Source organism: Parasteatoda tepidariorum, chromosome 1, assembly GCF_982258835.1.
Source record: "Parasteatoda tepidariorum strain Cologne lab strain chromosome 1, Ptep-v5.0, whole genome shotgun sequence".
Taxonomy (NCBI): Eukaryota; Metazoa; Arthropoda; class Arachnida; order Araneae; family Theridiidae; genus Parasteatoda; species Parasteatoda tepidariorum.
In genome coordinates this window covers 102,593,765-102,600,059 of record NC_141755.1, presented here as the reverse complement: position 1 = coordinate 102,600,059, position 6,295 = coordinate 102,593,765, and the positions used below count along the sequence as shown (strand labels likewise).

General features: G+C 28.0%; 1 protein-coding gene across 5 annotated transcripts in view; it reads left to right on the top strand.

Moving 5' to 3' along the window:
• LOC107447412 (uncharacterized) overlaps positions 1 to 6,295 on the top strand; it is a 164,378-nt gene that overhangs the window by 108,823 nt on the left and 49,260 nt on the right. Inside the window, exon 1 of one of the 5 annotated variants that reach the window (XM_071180454.2) lies at positions 3,590 to 3,709. The exons of the other annotated variants lie outside the window; for them this stretch is intronic. The gene's annotated coding sequence lies outside the window, so the exon portion shown is untranslated. Of the gene's footprint in view, positions 1 to 3,589; positions 3,710 to 6,295 lie in introns of those variants that run through there. 5 annotated transcript variants of the gene reach the window in all.

Below are 6,295 nucleotides of genomic sequence, written 5' to 3'. Positions count from 1 at the left end.
TTGTATATAAACATTTTCTTTTTCCATATCTACGATCGTATAACATTTATTTTTCCTTATTGTTTTAAAACTCGCTAAATGGCAAGAATTTTTCCATACAATTGAACTTTTCTCCCATTTTTTTAAAATAAAAATAAAGTAAAATACAGAAATAAAGAGTAGATTTATTTTTAGCAGATCACTTAGATCTTGGACAGAAACAAGAGCTTTAATAGGATCATAAAAAAACAAGTTAAAGCAATCTTGTATGATACACTTTCTCTTGTCGTCCAGTCAAATTATTAGACGCACTATAAGATTCTATATAAAATCTTAATTATCACGTGATACTATTCAGCTTTATCGTCCTCACGTGACTGAAACCGGTTTGTACTTGTTCACTTTCGTGTATCAATTGATTAAATTAGACGATATATTATATATATACAGAATAATTATTATATCAAACATTATGTTAGTATATTATGATAATTAGACCAAACTATTAGACCCACCGTAGCTTTTTAATAATGACATGTTTTGCACGAATTTATATACTGTACAGAACCCGTTAACCGGAAATCAGAAAACCGGAAAACCAAAAAACCGGAACGAAATTCGATAAATTTTCCCGCCATTTTTGAAAAAAATTTTTTTTTTTTTCCTCATAAGATTTTAGGATTTTTCTTTCTTTTTTGAAAGATGTTCACCTTACCATCATTTTGGAAATAATCATTAGTGTACTACTTCATCGTTTTTTCTTCTTTTTAAAATTATTTGCAAAAAAAAATTCTTTTTTAGTTGGGTTTAACAATAAAAAAACGGCTTTTTGCAGCGATTCAGAAAACCGGAAAAATCAGTTATCCGGAATAACGATGGTCCCGATCGTTCCGGATAATCGGTTCCCTACTGCAATGCTTTTATATTTAAACATGCATGTAATGGGTTTTTATTCGGGACATTTTTATTGTTTTGTTTCACCTGACTTCGTTGTTAAAGAAGAATAATTAGATTTAGTAGCACTTCAAGAGTCAAAGCGAGGTGTCGATATTAAAAATGCATTAGATTCCATAATGAAAACTTTTGATGTGCTTCTTAATAAATTTGTAAGCATTGCAACTGATGGAGCTCCGGTAATGTTGGGTAAAAAAATGTGTCTTAGTGGGATTTTGAGAGATGATTATGAAATTGCACAATTTATACCGATTCACTGCATAATTCACCGAGAACATCTCGTTATAAAATATTTAAAATATCTTATTGTTATGAAAGCAGTGTTACACATTGTAAATTACATTCACACCAATGCAAAAAATCATCGACAATTCAAAAATTTCCTTAAAGAATTAAGGGACGAAGAACTTCCAAATGACATGAATTTCTTTTGCATTGTTAGATGGTTATCTAGCTACTACATATTAAATTGTTTTGTAGATTTGTTTGATCCGATAACTGCATTTCTGAAAGAAAAGGAAATAACCTATTCAGAATTAGACGACGACGAGTGGTTACAAGACTTAATGTTTTTAACTGATGTCATGGAACATTTGAAAACACTGAATTTACAACTGCTGGGGAAAGATAAAATAATTTCTGACCTCTCACAGTGTATATTTAGTTTTCAAACTAAATTACAACTTTCTCAAAAGGACATTAAAAATAAAACATTTTGCCATTTTCCTCGAATTAAAAAAAAATTGTTCCAATATTAAACAAGAAAAACTGAACGATTATACAAAAAAACCGGAAGGAATATTGACAGAATTTCAAATTAGATTTCAAGACTTGAAATATTTTAAATCGTCTCTTAATTTTTTTCTGAATCCATTTGAAATTAACATAATTCAAGGTGAGTTTTCCGTTTCCAATATAATTATAACCCAAAAAGCATCTGGAGAATTAGAATTAATAGAGATGCAAGAAGATCAAGCTCCATAATTAAAATATAAGTCGACGTCGATTACTGAATTTTGGAAATTTGTACCAGAATCGAAGTATCCTGAATTAAAAAAGGCTGTTTCTCAAATTATTTCAATATTCGGAGCAACGTACTTACGTGAATCACAACGTACTTACGTGAATTCCACTTTAAAATTCGTGAAATCCAAACACCGATCAGTATTAACTAACCAGCATCTCAAAGAATTACTGAGAAGTGTTGTCACTAATTATTCACCAAATTTTAAAGAATTATCAAGAGAAGTGAAATAAATATGTTTAATTTTTAATATTTAAATTCAATACACATATTTTGTATTTTTTTATATGTTTTCAATAAATATAATTTCAGCGAAAAAAAAAATATTTTCATACGCTTTTTGCCTAGCTTTTAAATATGTATTTAATTGCGGCTCGCGAAAAATTTCAAATTTTGAAAAATGGCTCGACTATCAAGGAGCTTGGCCACCCCTGTGATAGGATGTTACAAATTGCAAGTTCAAGTGTCAGGGGTTCGAACCCCGTTGATGGTCAATAATTTAAAATTATATTTCTTAAAACGGAATGCTTTTTTTTTCAATTTATTTTACTATATCATAATAATGTAAATAAAATATTTTCAGTTTTTAAAATTATTATTTTTCTTTTTTTTTTAACTTCGAATTATAGCGTTAAAATGGAGATATTCTTGCTCATATACTGTACATTTAAAAAAAAAAAAAAAAAAAAACAGACCATCCTGAATACCTTTTGATCTAATGATCGTATCTTCACGTTGTAGAACTCAATCTTAATGGCTCGAAGGGGTGAGCTCAAATATGTTAATTAATCAGTGCAGAGATATTTTGAGAAACAAAACAAGACACAAAAACGTACTTTCTCTTAACATACCTTTTTTCCGACGGATTCGGATTTTTGATCCCCAAAATATGGGGGTTAGCCGCAATGGAGTCCCAATAGTTTATTCAGGAGAGCGCTCCAAAGTTTGGACCCCTTAATGTTTATTTTACTTTTTGCGTATTAACTTTTTTATTGTATCAAACATTCTATATTCCCAAGTTTAATTTTTTTTAAAAGTATAGCTGATTTTTTTTCAAAAACAAGTAATAATTTATTTCGTTACAAAATTATCATATTAAAAAATTGCTGTGATTGACAATCATAATAATTTTATATTTTGAAAATAAAGTGATGACTTTAAAAGATAGGGGAAAAAAACGAAAAGGAATGAGAAAAGCCACCACTGGGGCTTGGAATAGAAAAGTCATACAGTCAAACCCCACTATAGTGAACACGGTTCATAGTGAACTCCCCGATATAGTGAACGAAATGTTCAATCCCGTGCCTTGCTACTCACGTATAATGTTATTTTTTGTGGATATAGTGAACTAAAAAAGTGAGGAAGTTGGATAGTATGAGAAAATATATTACATTAAAAATATATTATAAAAGTTGGATGCTATGAACTTTTTTCTGTCTTCGACTGATTTTATTTCTTCTTATTTCTCATTTTTTAAAAAATGATTTTGAAATGCGTACTTATGCTAATACTTATACTAATTTTTAAAATACTTATACTAATTTTTAAAACCACCTATAGAGTGGAATGTAGCGATAAGCATTTTTTCTTGTTTGCTTCTTTTATCTCACTTTTCCATCCCTAAACAAAGACCTACCCAGGCAGATATGGACAAATCTTTCCTTGCACACATCAGCTGAAGATTACTAATTTGTTTTGTACACAAGACGAAGAGTAATTAAAAATAGAAGCAAGTTAACACATTTTTTGTCAGTACGTATTATTTTTCAGTCATTTTCGTATTTTATTTTAATGGTCATTTTTTTAAATAATGTATAATAATAAGAAGGATCTCGGAACAATAAGTTAAAATTGTTTACGGAACGGATATACAGTACCGCTCAAAAGTATCATTTCACCTAGAAATACAAAACAAATGAAATAAAATAAAAATAAAAATATGACCACCGAAGCCGACGTCTTCAGGGGGTACCGGCCCCGGTAGCCATTAAAAACAAAACCATTTCTATTTGAGGGAGAAGCAAAAGCTTAAAATATCTCCCTCAGTACCCCGATGGTTTTGTATAGAGGTCCAGGAAAAACAAGATACATTCAAAAGAATAAACAAATTACAAAAAGAAAATCAATAAAAATCATCAGAAAATTAAAAACTGATTTTCTTTTTGTAATTTGTTTATTCTTTTGAATGTATCTTGTTTTTCCTGGACCTCTATACAAAACCATCGGGGTACTGAGGGAGATATTTTAAGCTTTTGCTTCTCCCTCAAATAGAAATGGTTTTGTTTTTAATGGCTACCGGGGCCGGTACCCCCTGAAGACGTCGGCTTCGGTGGTCATATTTTTATTTTTATTTTATTTCATTTGTTTTGTATTGATACTTTTTTCTGAAATTTCTGCTGCTTCTTAGCGCGTTTTTTTCAAAGAAGTTTTTCAAAGAAGTTTTATCCTTTTGATCTTAATTATTTGTGTTTTCTTTCAGTATTCACCTAGAAACTTATATAAAAATGGCAAAATTCATAGTGTCATAACTTCTTTAAAAATGATCAAAAATGCTTCTGCTTTATCTCATTTTGAAGCTTAGAATCTCTACTTTTATGTACTCTAATTGTTTTTAATTAATATATTTTGCAACTATGTACAATTACACTCAAAACAATCATAGAAAATTGTTTTAATTTTTTGTGAAGTTTGACGCGATGTACGGGCACAAAGGGGTTAGATATTGTTAATTTTTATTATACCATTCACAAATTTGGACTTTTAGCTTTCATTTAAAAAAAAAATTCCAAAATAACATGTTTTTTGACGAAGTTATTGTCAAATTAAAAAAAAAATTTTTTTTCAGAATTTAATGATTTTTTAGCAATTATAATGAATTTTAGTGTAATTATAATATGATATGAAATTTTTTTAATTAAAATAAATTAAAATTTAATATTTCTCGATAATATTATTTCATAATTTATTATAAAAATTTTAACTTTTCTTTTTGGAAAATATAATAATGAAATAAGAATCATCGTACAATGTACATACATGTACATACAATGTACATACAACGTACAATGTACATACATTTTTGTTTTCAAATTTTTTCTGAGAAAAATACGAAAAAATAAATTTCAAAATATTAAATTGTAAACGTTGATTCTTATTTCATTATTATATTTTCCAAAAAAAAAGTTAAAATTGTTATAATAAATTATGAAATAATATTATCGAGAAATATTAAATTTTAATTTAAAGAATTTCATATCATATTATAATTACACTAAAATTCATTATAATTGCTGAAAAATTATTAAATTCTGAAAAAAAACCTTTTTTTTTATTTGACAATAACTTCGTCAAAAAACATGTTTTTTTGGAATTTTTTTTTTAAATGAAAGCTGAAAGTCCAAATTTTTCAATGGTATAATAAAAATTAACAATATCTAACCCCTTTGTGCCCGTACATCGCGTCAAACTTCACAAAAAATTTATACAATTTTCTATGATTGTTTAGAGTGTAATTGTATATAGTTGCAAAATATATTAATTAAAAACAATTAGAGTACATAAAAGTAGAGATTTTAAGCTTCAAAATGAGCTAAAGCAGAAGCATTTTTGATCATTTTTAAAGAAGTTATGACACTTTGAATTTTGCCATTTTTTTAAAAGTTTTTAGGTGTACTGATACTTTTGAGCGGTACTGTAGTGAACTCCCGGTTATAGTGAACCGAAATTTCGATCTCTTGAAAGTTCACTATAGCGGGGTTCGGCTGTATTAAAAATGTAAGCAAACATTAATTAAAAACATTATTTTTCTGATAGCGTTGCTAATTTTACAACATTATTCAGTTTTAATTTGAATAAGCAAGGACTCATCAGCCAATGCTGTTAAGTGCTGTTAATTATAACTTATGGTGACCTCAGATTAAACAAAGCATAGATAGGTAATTCAAATCAGATTATGATACATTTTATTCATCCTACTGCCTTAGTTAGGCCTTCACTGAAAAGTTTCATATCCAACGTATAAAAAACAAATTATGAAGAAAAAAAAAACAATAAGTAATTTCTATCTTTTGGTGGAAACAAACCTGCTTACCTTGTGTGTTCTACTTTAGATAACGGTTCTTGTTCTACGAGTTAAAAGGAATTTTTCCCTCTTGAAAAAAAAATCCCTTTTAAGAAGGATTTTGCTAAATAAATTTATTTCGTTGGATAAATTATGAATTCTTTCATTTCAGTAGACAACAGCATAGGAAATATATATATTTTTTTATTCACAATGTGATAAAAAAATGTTTGACTCACCGAAATAAATAATTTGACTCAGATGTGCGACAGTATTAC